General features: G+C 39.3%; 1 long non-coding RNA gene across 1 annotated transcript in view; it reads left to right on the top strand.

Annotated features, from left to right (window-relative positions):
* LOC141584431 (uncharacterized) overlaps window positions 1–17,553 on the top strand; it is a 76,896-nt gene that overhangs the window by 18,024 nt on the left and 41,319 nt on the right. The window contains exons 8-10 of the long non-coding RNA XR_012517489.1: window positions 12,517–12,638; window positions 13,106–13,267; window positions 15,837–16,078. This is a non-coding gene — a long non-coding RNA (uncharacterized LOC141584431). The remainder of the gene's footprint in view (window positions 1–12,516; window positions 12,639–13,105; window positions 13,268–15,836; window positions 16,079–17,553) is intronic.

The following is a 17,553-nucleotide window of genomic DNA, read 5'->3' on the forward strand; positions in this document are numbered from 1 at the left end:
AAACTATATTTCTGCATTCAGGAGGGTGTTTTCTATATGCAACTATTTCTTGTTTTACATGCTCAAAAGGCAGATATACCTTCAAGTCTTTGAGAAAACTGTGAAAATTATTATTTTCGCTCTACAGAGTGAATCATGAATTACTTGGAACCCTGTAGCCTGTTGACATTGATATCATAGGATTATATTGTCCCTTGCCAAAACCAAAAGCTGCAAAGTCAATATCATCATGGTCGCAGGTGAACTGGCTACAAAAAAAAAAAAAAAAAGTTTCAAAATATGCTAATTGAGGCCAGTCCCTGCTTACAAAGACACCAGGTTTTTGGCAAGTGAAATAATATGTTGATATGGTTAGGCTTTGTGTCCTTACCCAAGTCTCGCCTTGAATGGTAATCCTCAGGTGTTTAGGTAGAGACCCAGTGGGAAGTGATTGAATTATGGGGACAGTTCGTCCATGCTGTTCTCATGATAGTGAATTCTCAAGAGATCTGATGGTTTTATAAATGGTAGTTTTCTCTTTGCTGACACAATCTTGGTTGTGGGCTCTCTCACTCACTCCCCTCCCCGCCTCCACCCACTCTGTCTCTCTCTCTCTGTCTCCTTCCCTCCTTCCCTCACTCACTCATCTGCTGCCATGTAAGATGGGCCTGTTTCCCCTTCCACCATGATTGCAAGTTTCTGGAGGCCTTCCCAGCCGTGTGGAACTGTGAGTCCGTTAAATCTCTTTTAAGTTGCCTAGTCTCAGATACGTCTTTATAGCAGTTTGAAAACAGACTAATACGTATATGTTGTATACAGGTGGTGAAAACTAGGTAGAACAAACAAAAAGATAAACCATAGAAAACATATGTTAAGCCCTCCATGCCATGATCTAAGAGATGGACATGGGCTGAATGAGGATTGTGCATGTGTGTTGGCTAAAGAAAGAATCCCACTGCAGGGAGGACTGTCCCCAACCTGCCACCAACAGGTGGCACTTCATAGACCACAGCAATCTGATGGACAGCACCAGGGTAGTGTCCAGGAAACATACTTTAAAAGCCCACACAGTCATGTGAATGCATACTGCAATCCATAGAGCTCCACAAAATCAGCATGATTCCTTTTAAAGTCCGCAATCATATGGTATTTTCTCCACATGAAACCAAAAGCTTCCGTGAGAAAACTAGTTTACACTTAGAGTCTGGAGTGAGGGATACAGCTCACCTGGGCCATGCTTCTCATGTCTGAGATCAAAATAACGGTGATTTTGGTGCTGTTATTTGACCATATGGGAACCCTTAACTTTTCCACACTCATCTACCTTCTCTCTGAGACATGAAGAGCCTCATTTGTGTTCCACATCTTAACACATGGAGAGTGATTTTATTTATTTTAAATGGAGACATGTTAATACTTAAATGACTTGGGAAATCTCCTTTTTTCTTCCCTTTGGTATGCCTATAAAAATCTGTCAGGGTGTATACTGGAATAGTCTACCTTACCAAACTATGCATAACCAAAGACCAGAGTGGCATGAGGGGTTCTCAGAGCTGCTCAGAGAGCTAGTCTGAGGCCAGATGCACAGGGAAGGCCAATAAGAGGCCTGAGGTTCTGGCACGAGGAGGTGAGTGGTGGGCGGTGGGCTGCCTTTACAGACGTTTCTTGGTAGACATGAGCATGTTTACCTATTTCTGTCTGGATGTCCTCCTCCATGTTCTTTGATGTTCTCATACAAACCTAATGATTTTCCTAAGACCGTGACAGACATTTTAACGTCATTCTTTCTGTCACATTTGCCTCTTTCCATCCTGTATCTACAATTAACTAAATTTTGTATTGTCAGATTATTGATAAAACTTTTGCATAGGTGTTTTCATTCACATATAATAATTGTGAATATTTATGGGTTACAATGTATTCAGATTTTATCTGCCCATTATGTATCCATCGCTGTAATGTCACACAGAATAATTACACCGCCCCATAGAAAACCCCTTTAATTCATATTCAACCTTCCTCTCTGCCAAGCCCCTTGTAACCACCAATCTTTTTACTACCTTTATACATTTGTGTTTTCCGGAGTGTTCTGTAAATGGAATTACACAGTATTTTGCCGTTTCCAACTTGCTTTTTTCACTTAACAATACACATTTTATATGGGCGAAATATAACTCCGTCATTGTTTAAATATTCATCACCCTAATAACAAAGGAGTTGAGCTAATCTTCATGTGTTTCTTGGATATAATTATAGCATTTTTGAAGAAATGTACATTTAAGTAATTAGCCATTTTTAATTTAGATATTTGACATTATTGAGTTAAAACCTATTTTTTTTATATACTGAATAATAGATCCTTATGTGGCGAGGAAAGATTTTCTCCTGCTCGTTGCTTTGTCTTTTTACTTTTTGATGATATACTTGGAATCACAGAAGATTTTAATTCTGATGAAGACCAATTTATCTATTTTTTATTCTGTCACTTATACATTATGTGTCACATGTTAGAAAACATTGTTTAGTAATCTAATGTCATGAAAATAGGTTTCTGTGTTATCTTCTATGGTTTGGGCCCATCTAGAACTTACATTAAGATATATAATTAATTTGGGTCAATCATGTATATGGTATGAGAGAGGAGTCCAACTTGCATATAGATATTTACTTGTCCCAGCAACATTTGTTAAAAAATACTGATTTTTGTCTCATTGAAATGACTTGGCAAACTTGAAAATCAGTTGCTCATGAAGGTGTTAATTTTTGGACACTCAATTTTATTGTATTGATGTATATGTCTATCTTTATACTAGTGCCACAAACCTCATTTTTTTCTTTTCCTTTTTACTTTTTGTTTTGCAAGAAGGTCTTACTCTCTCACCCAGGCAAGAGTACAGTGGCATGATGATGCCTCACTGCAGCCTCCAACTCCTGGACTCAAGAGATCTTCCCACATCAGCTTCCTGAGTATGAGGAACTACAAGTGTGTGTCACCAAGCCTGGGTAATTTTTTCTTTTTTGAGACAGGGTCTCGCTCTATAGCCAGGTTGAAGTGCACTGGTACAATCTCGGCTCACTGTGCCTTTGTCTCCTGGGTTCAAGTGATTCTTGTGCCTCAGTTTCCCAAGTAGTTGGGATTACAGGCATGCTCCACCACACTCAGCTAGTTTTGGCAGAGATGGGGTTTCACCATATTGGCCAGGATGATCTCAGTCTCCTCACTTCATGATCCACCTGCCCACCTCAGCCTCCCAAAGTGCTGGGATTGTGGGTGTGAACCACCGTGTCCAGCCACCTGGCTCATTTTTTAAAAACTTTTTGGTTTTGGAGACAGTTTCACTCTGTCACCCAGGCTGGAGTGCAGCGGTGTGACCTCCGCTCACTGCAACCTCCACTTGCTGGGTTCAAGCGATTCTCATGCCTCAGCCTCCCAAGTAGCTGGGATTACAGGCATGCACCACCACATCCAGCTAATTTTGTATTTTTTTTTTTTTTAAGACGGAGTTTCGCTCTCGTTACCCAGGCTGGAGTGCAATGGCGCTATCTCGGCTCACCGCAACCTCCGCCTCCCGGGTTCAGGCAATTCTCCTGCCTCAGCCTCCGTAGTAGCTGGGATTACAGGCACGCGCCACCATGCCCAGCTAGTTTTTTTGTATTTTTAGTAGAGACGGGGTTTCACCGTGTTGACCGGGATGGTCTCGATCTCTCGACCTCGTGATCCACCCACCTCGGCCTCCCAAAGTGCTGGGATTACAGGCTTGAGCCACCGCGCCCAGCCTAATTTTGTATTTTTAGTAGAGATGGTGTTTCACCATGTTTGTTGGGCTGGTATCAAACTCCTGACCTCAAGTTATATGGCCTCCTGAGCCTCCCAACGTGTTGGGATTACAGGCGTATTCCACTGCACCCGCCAAAAACTTTTCTGTAGAAAATGATCTCGCTGTATTGCACAGGCTGGTCTCAAACTCTTAACCTCAAGCAATCCTCTCGCCTCAGCCTCCTAAGTAGCTGTGATTAAAAAGCACAAACCACTGCACCCAGATAGTACCACTAACATGTTATTACTGTTGTCTTGTAATTATTTTACAATCATAAAGTGTGCATTCACTATGCAGACTTTGTTGTTCTTTGTCAAGATTAATGTATTTTTTCTGGATCTATTTCATTTACATATTAATTTTATAATCAACATGCAAATTTAGGCAAAAATTCATCTAGAATTTTGATGGGGACTGCATTAAGTCTGTAGATCCATTTGGAAAATAGTGCCATCTTGGCAATATTAAGCCTTTCAGTCAGTGAATATAAAATGTCTTTTCATTTATTTAGAATTTAATTATGTTTGTTCAATGAGTTTTATAGTTTTCAATGTACATATCTAACAATTGCTAATGTGTATAAATAAAATTGATTTCTCTATACTGACCATGTTTACTTCAACCTTGATGAACTCATTTTTTATTTCTAACTATATTTTGTTAGAACTCTTAGAATTATCCATACCCAAGACCATGTAATTTGCATAGTTGACTTTCTTTCCAATTCAGATTCTTCATATTTATTTTTCTAGCCTATTTTTTCTAATTACACCCTCTAGTAAAATGTTAAAAATAAAAGTGGCAAGGGTGGACAACTTTCAAGTAAGTTATGATATGTAAATTATTTGATTGTCTTTAAGGTGAAGAAAGTTACTGTCTACATCTAACTTGCTATATGTTTTTTATCATAAGTTGATTTTGCATTAAGCAAGTGCTTATTCTTCATTTTTGAGATGATCATGTGGATTTCGTCCTTTATTTTATTAATATAGTGCATGAATACTAATTTCTTTTGTATGTTCAACCAAATTTGTGTTACTGTTGTAAACATCCTTGGTCATACTGTATAATTCTTTTTACATGTTACTGATTTGTTTTGCTCATGTTTTTTAAAGATTTTAATATCTGTATTCATAATACACATCAATTTATAATATTCTGTTCTTCAAATATCCTTATTAAATTTCGATTTGAGATTTGTGGGCCAGGCACAGTGGCTCACGGCTGTAATCTCAGCATTTTGGGAGGCTGAGGGCGGGCAGATCACCCAAGTTCAGTAGTTCAATCCCAGCCTGCCCAACATGGAAAAACCACAGTTTCTATTAAAAATACAAAATTAACTGTGTGTGGTGGCACATGTCTGTCATCCCAGCTACTCAGAAGGCTGAAGCAGGAGAGCTGCTACAATCCGGGAGGCATAGGTCGCGGTGAACTGAGATTGGGCCATTGCACTCCAGCCTGGGCAGCAAGAGCAAAACTCCGTCTCAAAAAAAAAAAAAGAACAGATTTGTGAAATGTATCTCTTGATAACATAGATTTGAATTTTAATAAGTACTAAAGGTTGATTAAATTTTCATGTGCTTTTTGGACATTTGTATAGCTTCTTTGGAGAAATGTCTGTTCATACAATTTACTCACATTTAGTTATCTTCTTTGTTTTGTAAGAATGTTTTGTATATTCTCAACAAGAGACCCCAATCAGCTCTATGATTTGCAAACGTTTGTCTTATGTTTGGGTTATCCTTGTGACCCAAACTTAGAATCACAGAAGTTTTAAAATCCAATGAAGTTCAATTTATCTACTTTTTTTCTTTAGTGACTTGTATTTTGGTGTCATAGCTTATAATCCATTGTTTCACCAAAGCCACAAAGATTTATTTCTATGTTCTATGTGATTTGTAGTTCCAGCTTATACATATGAGTCTATGGTCTATTTTGAGTCAGTTAAATATATTGTGTAAGGGAGGAGTGAACTTTCACGCCAGTATCCACTTGTTCCAGTAATTTTATAGAAAATATTTTCCCATCTGGGCATGGTGGCTCACGACTGTAATCTTAGCACTTTGGGAGGCCAAGGCGGGTGGCTCATGAGGTCAGGAGTTCAAGACAAGCCTGGCCAACATAGTGAAACCCCATCTCTACTAAAAATACAAAAATATAGTTGGGCATGGTAGCAGGTGCCTGTAATCCCAGCTATTTAGGAGGCTGAGGCAGGAGAATCTCTTGAACCTGGCAGATGGAGATTGCAGTGAGTAGAGATTGTGGCACTGCACTCCAGCCTAGTGACAGAGCAAGGCTCCATCTCAAAAAATAAAAAAAAGAAAATATTTTCCATACTAAATTATCTTGGCACCTATAGGGCCCAGCCCTATTGGGTTCTGTGAGCCCCTCCCTGCGGGTGCAAAGATGAGAAACTGTTGAAATTAAAGACACAGACAGAGACAGAGAAAAGAGAGTTTAGGCTCAGGGGTCCACTGCCAACCAAAGTGTGGAGACCTGCAGTGGCACCGAGTGCCTGGACACTGACTTTTACTGAGTACAAAGCAGTGGACAGGGAAGGTAGGGTGAGGTGATAGTAAACAGTGATAGGGACAGGTAAATCATGTGTCTTGAAGATCGGGGGCCCAAGACTTTCAAGTAGCCAAGGCAAGGAGAAAACCTAATGCATCAGTGCTCTGTTTATATGGTTAATTGCATTTATTGACACAAATGCTGAACCATCCTTGCATCCCTGGATGAAAACCACTTGATTGTGATGAATTATCTTGTAGACGTGCTGTGGGATTTGGTTTGCTGGTATTTTGTTAAGGATTTTAGCATCTGTGGTCATCAGAGGCATTGGCCTGTAATTTTCTTTTTTTGTTTTGTACTTTTCTGCCTTTGGTATCAGGGTGATACTCACTATGAAGAATGATTTGGGGCTGGGTGCAGTGGCTCATGCCTGAAATCCCAGGACTTTGGGAGGCCAAGGCAGGTAAATCATGGGGTTAAGAGATCAAGATCATCGTGGCCAACATACTGAAACCCCATTTCTACTGAAAATACAAGAAATTAGCTGGGCCCTTCCTAGCTATTTGGGAGGCTGAGGCAGGAGAATCACTTGAACCCGGAAGGCGGAAGTTGCAGTGAGCCAAGATTGTGCCACTGCACTCCAGCCTGGCAACAGAACAAGACTCTGTCTTAAAAAAAAAAAAAAAAGAAAAAGAATAAAAAGATCTGGAGATGATTCACTCCCTCTTCATCTTTTAGAATACTTTCGGTAGAATTGATATCAGTTCTTCCTTAAACATCTGGCAGCATTTGTCTGTGTCTCTGTCTGGTCCTGGGCTTTTTTGTTGGATGATTACTTATTATTGATTTCATATCACTACTGATTGGTGGTTTCTTCAGGATATGATTTCTTCCTGATTTAACCTTAGCAGGGTGGTTGTATGTTTTTACGAATTTGTTTATTTCTTCTAAATATTCTACTTTGTGTGCATAGAGGTATCAATACTAGTCTCCGATGATATTTTGTATTTCTGTGGTATCAACTGTAATGTCTCCATTTTCATTTCTCATTGAGCTTATTTGAATCATCTGTCTTTTCTCAGTTAATCTAACTAGTGGTCTGTCAAAGTTGTTTATCTTTTCAAATCACCAGCTTTTTATTTCATTGATCTTTGGTATTATTTTGGGGGCTTCAATTTTATTATTTCTGCTCTGATCTTTGTTATTACTTTCCTTGTGATAGTTTTGGATTTGGTTCGTTCTTGTTTTATAGTTCTTTGACTTGTGATGTTAATGTCATTTTATGACCTGTATGACCTTCTGACGTAGACATTTAGCACTATAAACTTCCCTCTCAGTACTGCGTTTGTTGTATCCCAGATGTTTTGTGTCACTGTAATAATTAATTGAAAAAATAAAATTTCCATCAGGTTGCCTAATTTCCATGTATTCGTATAGTTTTGGGAGTTCTTCTCGGAATTAATTTCTAGTTTTGTTTCACTGTAGCCTGAGAAGATATTTGATGTGATGTCACCATATCAAGGAATGTCTGCAAGGGATCCAGTGATGTTAAAGACACAAGGGTTGGAGGTCCCTGAGCAGAACAAAGTCCCACAGTGGGTGCGTACCCAGTATGGTGTCCACTACTACAGCTAAGTTCCGGGGGAGAAAGGAAGGGACCCTATGTGAGCTGGTAGCTCAGTGTAATACCCTGGAAAAGCCCTCAAACTGCAGCCCACTCCAGTATTTGGGCCCACGAGGGCAAAGAAGCTCTCCTTGAGTTCAGATACCAAAAGTTTGCTGCAAGGACTGGAGAGGCTGAAAGCACTTACCCTTTCCACAGAAGGCTCATTCTCTCAGGGTGTCATCTCTGCCAGCTTTTCATTTCTTTCTTTTTTTGTGTCATGGATTCCTCCATGGAACTTTGTGATGGGCTCTAGTACATTTGATCTATGATTATTCATTTGTAATGTTGGTTTTCGTTCTGAGGAGAATTGATGACTGACATCTCTAGTTGGGCATCTGGAGAAGCTCTCTAATGCCTTAGGGCAGGCGTCCCCAAACTACGGCCCGTGGGCCGCATGCGGTCCCCCGAGGCCGTTTATCAGGCCCCCCGCCGCCCTTCAGGAAGGGGCACCTCTTTCACTGGTGGTCAGTGAGAGGAGCGCAGTATGTGGCGGCCCTCCAACGGTCTGAGGGACAGTGAACTGGCCTCCTGTGTAAAAAGTTTGGGGACGCCTGCCTTAGGGCATGGACTGGTTCATGGGACGTACAGTGGCTTAGGCTTCATTCTGAGCTCCAGAGTAGGGAATGTTGGGTAGAGCTGGAGTAGGCTGACCTTTCCTTTTGTCTCTAGTGGCAGGTGCAAGCGCCAGCTCTGATGGGGTTGGCAGAGGACTGGCGTATACCCTGTAAGATTCTCAACTGTCAGCTGTCGTAGTAATCTACTGAGTACATGAGTAGGTACAAGGTCCCCTTATAGCCAGGGTTGTGTGAGCAATGGTACTAGCTGAGGTCATGAAAAGTTTTCTCCTTCTCAAGCACTGTGCTACTGTGCCAACAGATTTTGTAATGGCTGTAATTGTGTTGGTCGATCTCCGGCTAGAAGATGGCACTTGCAGGAGAGAGCCAGCTGCAGTCACGGTACTGGGATTTATGCTGAGCCGTTGTTACCCAGAACAAGCAATCAGGTGATGGTCAGAGACCTATCACCTAAAAGTCCCTGTTCCTGTTTTGCTACCAGGGCAGGTAGACGGGCAAAGCTACGTCAGGAAAGTCTATACATCTGCTCCCCATGTGCGGGCACAAGCAGCAGTTTCAATAGGGGTTGGTGGACAGTTCTCTGGCCACTGGGATAGTTCCTGTGAGAAGCAAGACCGCCTGTGCTTCCAAAGAGTCCCCATGGGGAGACAGGGCCAGGCAATAGATGGCAGATAGACTGGCCCTGCTCCCCATGGCCTTTACACAGCAGGTTTCATCCATGCAGATTTCTCCTGATGAAAAGCCACAATAGTCAGCTGGGTCCCAGACAATCCATGTTCAGAACACAAACCCACTCCAGGTCACAAGACTTTTAAGTGGAGACTGAAAATGAAATAGTGGCTCTCAGGCCACACCCCTCTTGATTTGGCATGTGGAGCAGGAGTAACCAGCTCCTATGGTCCTGGCAAGAGAATGCTTCCTGCTTGTCCTTTGGTTTTGGAACCGGTGGACTCATACTCCACTCAATATTAAATTGCATTTCTCAGTTGGGAGCTTCTTTCAACATGTGACCACCGCCTAGATTGCCTGGCTGATTTCTGCAAGGTCGCCTATGAATTAGGATTTAGAATATCTTCCTTGTTTCCCTGTTGGGGTCTGGGAATGCACACACAGCACATCCAGGTACCACTCCTTTCATGCTCCCCTCCTGTCTGAGTCAGCTCCAGTGTTGGGTAGAGTGAAGATAGTCTCTCCCTTTCACATTCTGAAGACTCCATTCCCCATCTGATACTTGGGGCAAATTGCAGCTTGTCTCTCCTTTCAGTTTTTCTGTTGAGTTCCTGTGTTGGGTAAAAATTCACAGTGTAAATCTCCACATACTATTTTGCTGTTTCCAAGCATGTGGGGCACACTCACAAAGCCTCCAATCTGCCATCTTGGGGGGAAAAAACAAAACATGCTCCACTTTATGAGTAGAGTGTCTACCAAAGTTTTTGGAACTGTCACCCTGAACATGTGCCTGTTCTTCTCCAATTATAGTTATTTTGTGCAGTCATTTTTATGTCAGTGCACAAGCATGAATATTTATTTTACTCTTTACATCTACTACTTCATTTATTTGATTGTTCAAATTTTTCCACTGTTGGCTATGGGAAGGTCTTTTCTTTGGATCCTCTGTCATTTTGAAACACCACCATTATTAAGTTTTGATATTGTTATGTGTTTGGTTAGTTGTTTGCATTTTATTGTCTTCTGAACTACTAGGTACTCAGCCTAATTGTGGTAATTCCCTTGCAAGCCTAGTATTAGCCGTTTTTTTCAGAGTCCTAGTTATTTCTATTGGAAAATTTAATTAGAAATGGAGATCTTGGACCTGGGTGTATTCAGTGCTCCTGGGGCATCTCTATTGAGTCCTGAACTTGTCTGCTGACAGAGTAAAGTCCACACTCCTGCTCCCCATGTATGGGGATATACATATTCATATATGTGTATATGTGTTTGTGTGTATATACACACAGATACACATATATGTATAAATATTTATCATGTATCTGTACATATCTTTATTAAACATGAATTCCTAATAATGCTGCAGCTCCCGCATTAGATCTAATCCAGTACTATACGAATCAGTGCACCTGTTACCACTTATTTGTATGTAGCCTACCACGTTTCCAGTGATAAACATGGTTCTGTTACTTAATCACTGAATCCAAAAGACATGTATAGTGGTTTCAGAATTGGAAATGTACACTGCCCTGAGAAAGAACTCTACCAACTAAAGTACTTATGGATGAATCTTCACTCTTTAGATTCAGAATATCCACTTATTTGATAAGTTACTTGGGTCAGTTGCTATTTCCCCACTCCCTTCTGTGAGGTTATTTCACTGAAGTGTACAGTTTTCTTACATCCGTTGTCACATGCGGTGTCTCCTACCTACTGTATAAGGTTTTTAATTTGCTTATTTATATTATCAAGTTATTTAACATTTGTAAGATATAATTATGTGTCTATCATTACAGTATGATACCAGTATGATTTCACTTCCCAGAGGAAATCTGCAGTACCTCACCAGTTTGAACTGCCTCTCTTCTGAGCCCCCAGTAAATACCAAATATTTGTCTCTATATTTTTTCACTTTCCAGGGTGTCACATAACTATAATCATACACAGTATTTTACCTTTTTTAATTTGCTTTTTTTCCTGCAGTATGTCCACCCTTTAGATTTGTATAATATATCTCATGGTTGTTTAGATTTTCATTTCCTTATGACAAGACTTTAGGCCTCGCATCCTGTGCTTAGTGGACCTGACTATAGCATCTTTGGGGAAATGTCTATTCAAATAAGTTACCAAGTTGATTGTGATATTTGCCTTTTTATCTTTGAGTTGTAAACTTTTTGTGTGTATTTTGTGAATAATAGACCCTTTTATGCTATATGATTGTGAATATTTTCTTCTACTTTAGCTGTAATATTGTAGAAATAAGAGAAATTATGGTTTAACCTAAGAACACAAATATGTATTTCTATATTCTATACATATTCTGTATTTCTATATTCTATATTTCTATATTCTATTGTTTAACCTAAGAACACAAACATGTATTTCTGTATTTCTATATTCTAGATTTGGTCTCTTTAGCTCTTGTATTTGGGTACATGATCATTTTGAGCCAATTATGTGTATGTTATGAGAGAGAAGTTCAACTTGCTTGTGGATATTCAATTGCCCTAACAACATTTGGTGTGAAAATATTTTCCATGTTGAATTGACTTGGCAACCTTGTAAAATTTTTGATTATAAGGGTAAAGGTTAATTTTTGGACATTCAGTTCCATTGTATTCCTTTGATTTGTGTATTAATTTGTTTTCACTCTGCTATCAATAACTACCTGAGACTGGGTAATTTAAAAAAAGATTTCTTTGTCTCACAGTTCCACATACTTGGGCAGGCCTCAGGAAACTTAAAATCATGGCAGAAGATGAAGGGGAAGCAAAGCACATCTTACATGGTGGCAGAAGAGAAAAAGCTAGTGAGGAACAGCCACACACTTTAAACCATCAGATCTTGTGAGAACTCACTGTCATGAGAACAGCAAGGGGGAAGTTCACTCCCATGATTCAGTTACCTCCCATCAAGTCCCTCCCCTGACACAAAGGTATTACAGTTTGAGATGAGATTTGGGTAGGAACACAGAGCAAAATCATATCAATCTGTATGTCTGTGTTTATACTAGTACCACAGATCTTTATTTTGACTGCTTTGTAGTCAAATCGGATATTCATATATTCTATTGAAATTAGGATATATGAATCTATATTGTGAACTCTGCTTTTCGTTTGAAATTTCTTTTGGCTGCTTTGCATTATATTGTATTGCATTACACCTGAATTTTAAAATCAGCTTGCCAGTTAGAAAAAAAAATGTTACCTCACATTTTAATAGGGAGGGTAATATATCTGTATGTCAATTTGGAAAATTTTGACACTTTGTAATAGTAAATTTGTGTTTACTTTTCTAGGCTAATTAACCTATCTACATCCTCCACTACAATGTTGAAAGCAAGTGTGAAGAGTGAACATCCTTGTCTTGTTTATAGCCTTGGAGAAAGTATTGAGCCTTTTAGATAAATTATGATGACATGTGAGTATATAACGTATGATGACATGGATGTACTCTAAAGAAAGATTCCTTATTTGCATATTTGCTCTGTATTGTTGTCATGAATAGATTTTTGACTTGTCAAGTGCTTTTTCTGCATCTTTTAGATGATCATGTGCCATTCATTTTTGAATTTATTAATATAGGGCATGACAATAATTATTTTATATGTTGAACAAAATTTGCATTCCTGAGACAAATACGTTTGGTGATGGTGTATAATTCTTTTTACATTTGCTAATTTGTTTTGCTAGCATTTTCTTGAGGATGTTTGCTTTTACATTTACAAAACATATTGGTCTTTTTTTTTTTCCTTGAAGTGACTTGCTTTAGTTGTAGTATTACTATAAACTGATTGAGTATACATTAAGAAGTGATCGCTCCACTTATTTTGTAGTTGTTTAAGTTGTATGAAGAATTTGTGATCGATTGTTATTAATTATTTAAAGGTTGGGAATAATTCACCAATGAAGTCATCTCAACTAAAACAGGGCATTGACCCCTACCAACAATCAAATGAGGTTGGAAGAGGATCCTTCCCCAGCTGAACCTCCACTTGAGATCTCATCCTTGGCCATCATCTCTATCTGGATTCATGATTCAGAGATACTGTGAGTAATGTGTGTGTGGTTTAGAGCCACTTAGTGTGTGATAATTTATTACACAACAATAAATAATATACCTGACAGTAAATGCAGTATATCCTCTACAGAAAAATGACATTACTGCAAAGCCTAGTCAAATATGGAAGAAGTCTATGCTTCAATAAATAGTTTTGTACAAATTATTTATTTAAAATAATTTTATAAATATATAAAAAATAATTTTATAAATAAATGGTAGCAAACTATTGAAGCATAGACTTTTTATATTTATATTGATAGAAATAATTGGTACAAAACTATTGAAGCATAGATTTTTTTCCCATATTTTACTAGATTCATGGTTATATAAGATGTTACGCTGCTGGTAACTCAAGGATATACAGAACTCTTTGTACTGTGTGTGCATCTATTTGTATACTTGAAACTATTTCATGGAAAAATATTCTTAAGAAAAGTATCACTTTTTTTTTTTTAGATGGAGTTTCACTCTTGTTGCCCAGGCTGGAGTATAATGGTGCCGTCTCAGTTCACCGCAACCATCACCTCCTGGGTTCAAGCGATTCTCCTGCCTCAGCTTCCCGAGTAGCTGGGACTACAGGTGTGCACCACCACGCCCAGCCAATTTTTTGTGTGTATTTTTAGTAGAAACGGGGTTTCACCATGTTGACCAGGATGTTCTTGGTCTCCTGACCTCATAATCTGCCCATCACAGCCTCCTAAAGTGCTGGGATTACAGGCATGAGTCACCACACCTGGCCAGAAGTATCATTTGATCCAAAATATTCCAAAACGTGAAAGAATACCTTTGGCTCAGAAGATGAAAGGGCATGTAAAGAGAGAATAGCAAAGCAAAGCATCTTTCTTTTCTCTTTTTTTTTTTTTTTTTTTTTTTTTTTTTGAGACGGAGTTTCGCTCTTGTTACCCAGGCTGGAGTGCAGTGACACAATCTCAGCTCACTGCAACCTCCACCTCCTGGGTTCAAGCAATTCTACTGCCTCAGCCTCCCAAGTACCTGGGACTACAGGCGTGCACCACCAGGTCCAGCTAATTTTTTTTTTGTATTTTTTGTAGCGACAGGGTTTCACCATGTTGACCAGAATGGTCTCGATCTCTTGACCTCGTGATCCACCCGCCTCGGCCTCCCAAAGTGCTGGGATTACAGGCGTGAGCCACCACGCCCGGCCTTTTTTTTTTTCTTTTTTTTTTAAGATGAAGCCTCACTCTGTTGCCCAGGCTGGAGTGCAGTGGCGCGATCTTGGCTCACTGTAACCTCTGCCTCCCATGTTCAAGCAGTTCTCTGCCTCAGCCTCACAAGTAGCTGGGATTATAGGAGCCTACCACCATGGCCAGCTGATTTTTGTATTTTTAATAGAGACAGGGTTTCACCATCTTTGCCAAGCTGGTCTTGAATTCCTGACCTCGTGATCCACCTGCCTTGGTCTCCCACAGTGCAGGATTACAGGTATGGGCCGCCGTGCCCAGCCGCATCTTTCCATATCTATATACCAACTTGAACACAGGTATAATCCTTCTGCTTCAGGAAGATTCCTTCAAGTTCCCAGGGACTCTCATTCTCTTTCATCTTCCTCATCATATTTCAGATTTTTCAGTCACCAGTTTAACATCAGTAACCAGTTTTTGAAAGATAGGTGTTCATGCCTCAAATATCTCAGAAAGCCTCATTTCCAGATAATCATTTAGCAGGACTCAAACAAATAGACTAGAATTTATTCAGAGCTTGCAGTCAGGAGTGCCTTAATGCCAACATGACCATGCTGAGAACAGCGCATCCTCTTGTGAATGAAGCATTCATACAGAATAAGTTGCTGAGACTCAATAACATGTGTCTACTGTACAAGTAAGGTAACAATTACTAGAATCTAAAATTTTGGGGGGACATGAGGGACATTTGTTAAAGATTTATGCGATGTGAGCAACCAATTACAAGTACTCTAAATCAGTAGATGGGCATTTGATTTGCCTGTTAGGGCTGCAGTCAGGGTCTCTGGGCTTCAGTGCTGTACACAAAGAATTTCAATGACAGATTTTGGTAACAACAGTAACAACTCTTCATCTATTATATTGCGGCTTGACACCAGTTAACTTCATTTCACTGCATATGAAGACCAACTCTATACTCCATGCAAACCGAACAGTGGAATTAGTATAGTGAAGAACAAAGACAAACTTTTTTCCAAATTTAAAGGAAACTGGAGGTTTTACAGGGAAACAAATAGAGGTAAAATATTTTTGTTTAATTCTTACTTTAAAGGTAATTTTGTTCTGCTCTTTTAAATTGAAAGCTCTACTTTCATTATTTTATAATATAGTGAGTTTATCAGCCACATGTATGAAAATAATATAGGAAAGGTAGTTTTGTGTCAACACGGATTGTTTATTCACCTTATACACATTATTTGCTTCACCTCTGATGCTTATTTCATAGCCTTGGTTTTGGTGCAAGATTTAAAGGCCTCAGTCTCCATGCAATATGAAATATTCATTCAAATGACTTTTCTCTGTGCTTCACCTTTGTTTCTGAATTGCTCCTGTATTTTTGTGATTTATGTTTCAGTGAGTAATGTTGGTAACAGCAGTTCTGCCTGTATGGATACTGGCATAGATGTTGTCTCCCATTCTTACCACTGGATGTGGAGAATGGCTTTAAAACTTTAGCCCATCTGTTCTCATCTCTCAGTTCCATCTTCTCAACTCAGAGTGTCTTCCAAAGTCCATGCCACACCACAGCCTGGAAATTCTTCGAAAGCACTGTCTTCAGGCAAAAGTGGGGTTCATGTTGCTGTCTCTGTGTCTCAGGTATCATTGTCCTACATTGTTTGATAAAAATCTGTCTTATAAACCATTATTCTATACACTTTGCCCCTTTGTAAATTTATTTATGCATGTGGTATGGCGTATTTAGTCCTCAGGGGGAGGGTATTAGAATAGGGTTTTGCATATCTAGAGATGGGGATTGTTGGGACGCATCTTAGGACCTGACTGCCGTATCAGATTCTGTCCAATCTGCATCATTTTCTCAGTTTTTACTTATTTTGCTGACCTCGACCCTTGTGAAAAGAACTTGTTGGGTATTTTGCAGAATGTATCACAATATGGATTTGTTCTATTTTTCATAATTTGACTGACATTATTCATTGATATATATGCATATTTAACTTTGAAGAAAAAAAAACCCTAAACAATATGTTATTTAGCAATACACATTTAGAAAATGATAAGAATGTCGTCATGATGAAAAAGGGAATTCAACATCTTAGTAACATTCACCAGGGTAAAGGAGAGAATGGAACGGGGGAGGTATTACATGGCATATTGATTTATCAACAGTATGGATAACAGCTCTCATCTTCTGAGAAGTTCCATTCTAGAATAATTTTAAGTTTATAGAACACTTGGAAGTCAGTACAGAGAGTTTATATATACACATACACACGCATATCCAACACACGATTTTCCTTCTTGTTCACTTCTTGCATTAGTGTGGGATATTTTTCACAATTAACACACCAATATTATGCAGTTTCATTCACTAACAACTGTACATTAATTGTTCACTGATTTAACATTTAATTGAGTATCCATTTTCTGTTCCAGAATCGTATCCAGGATACTATATCACATTTAGGTATCATGCCTTTTTGTGCTCCTTTTTTTAACTATGCCAGTTTCTCAGGACTTTTTGTTTTTCGTGATATTTATCCACATTGGGGATTCATTATTTATGTTTTTCTCATGATAAGACTGATGTAGGTTTAGGTAAGGAAGACCACAGATGGTAAGTTCCACACCAAGGGGAAGTACTATTGACATGCTTTGAAATTAGTGACTTTAGGTTGATCACCTGTGTGAGGTAGTTTAGGTCTTTCTCCCAATATACAATTAATCTATTTTTTGGTCAGGTATGGTGGCTCACACATGTAACCCCAGCACTTTGGAAGGCCAAGGTGGGTAGATCACAAGGTCAGGAGTTCAAGACCAGCCTGGCCAAGATAGCGAAATCCCATCTCTACTAAAAACACAAAAATTGGCAGGGCATGGTGACAGGCACCTGTAATCCCAGCTACTTGGGAGGCTGAGGCAGAGAATTGTTTGAACCTGGAAGGCAGAGGTTGCAGTGAGCCTAGATCATGCCACTGCACTTGAGCCTGGGCGACAGAGCAAGATTGCTTTTCAAATAATAGCAACAATAATCTGTTTTCCCTTTACCATGTTGCCCTTTTTTTAAAGTCACTAAATATAAAACATACTTAACAAGTGGAAATTATACTTCA

The sequence above is a fragment of the Saimiri boliviensis genome, chromosome 5 (assembly GCF_048565385.1).
Source record: "Saimiri boliviensis isolate mSaiBol1 chromosome 5, mSaiBol1.pri, whole genome shotgun sequence".
Lineage (NCBI taxonomy): Eukaryota > Metazoa > Chordata > Mammalia > Primates > Cebidae > Saimiri > Saimiri boliviensis.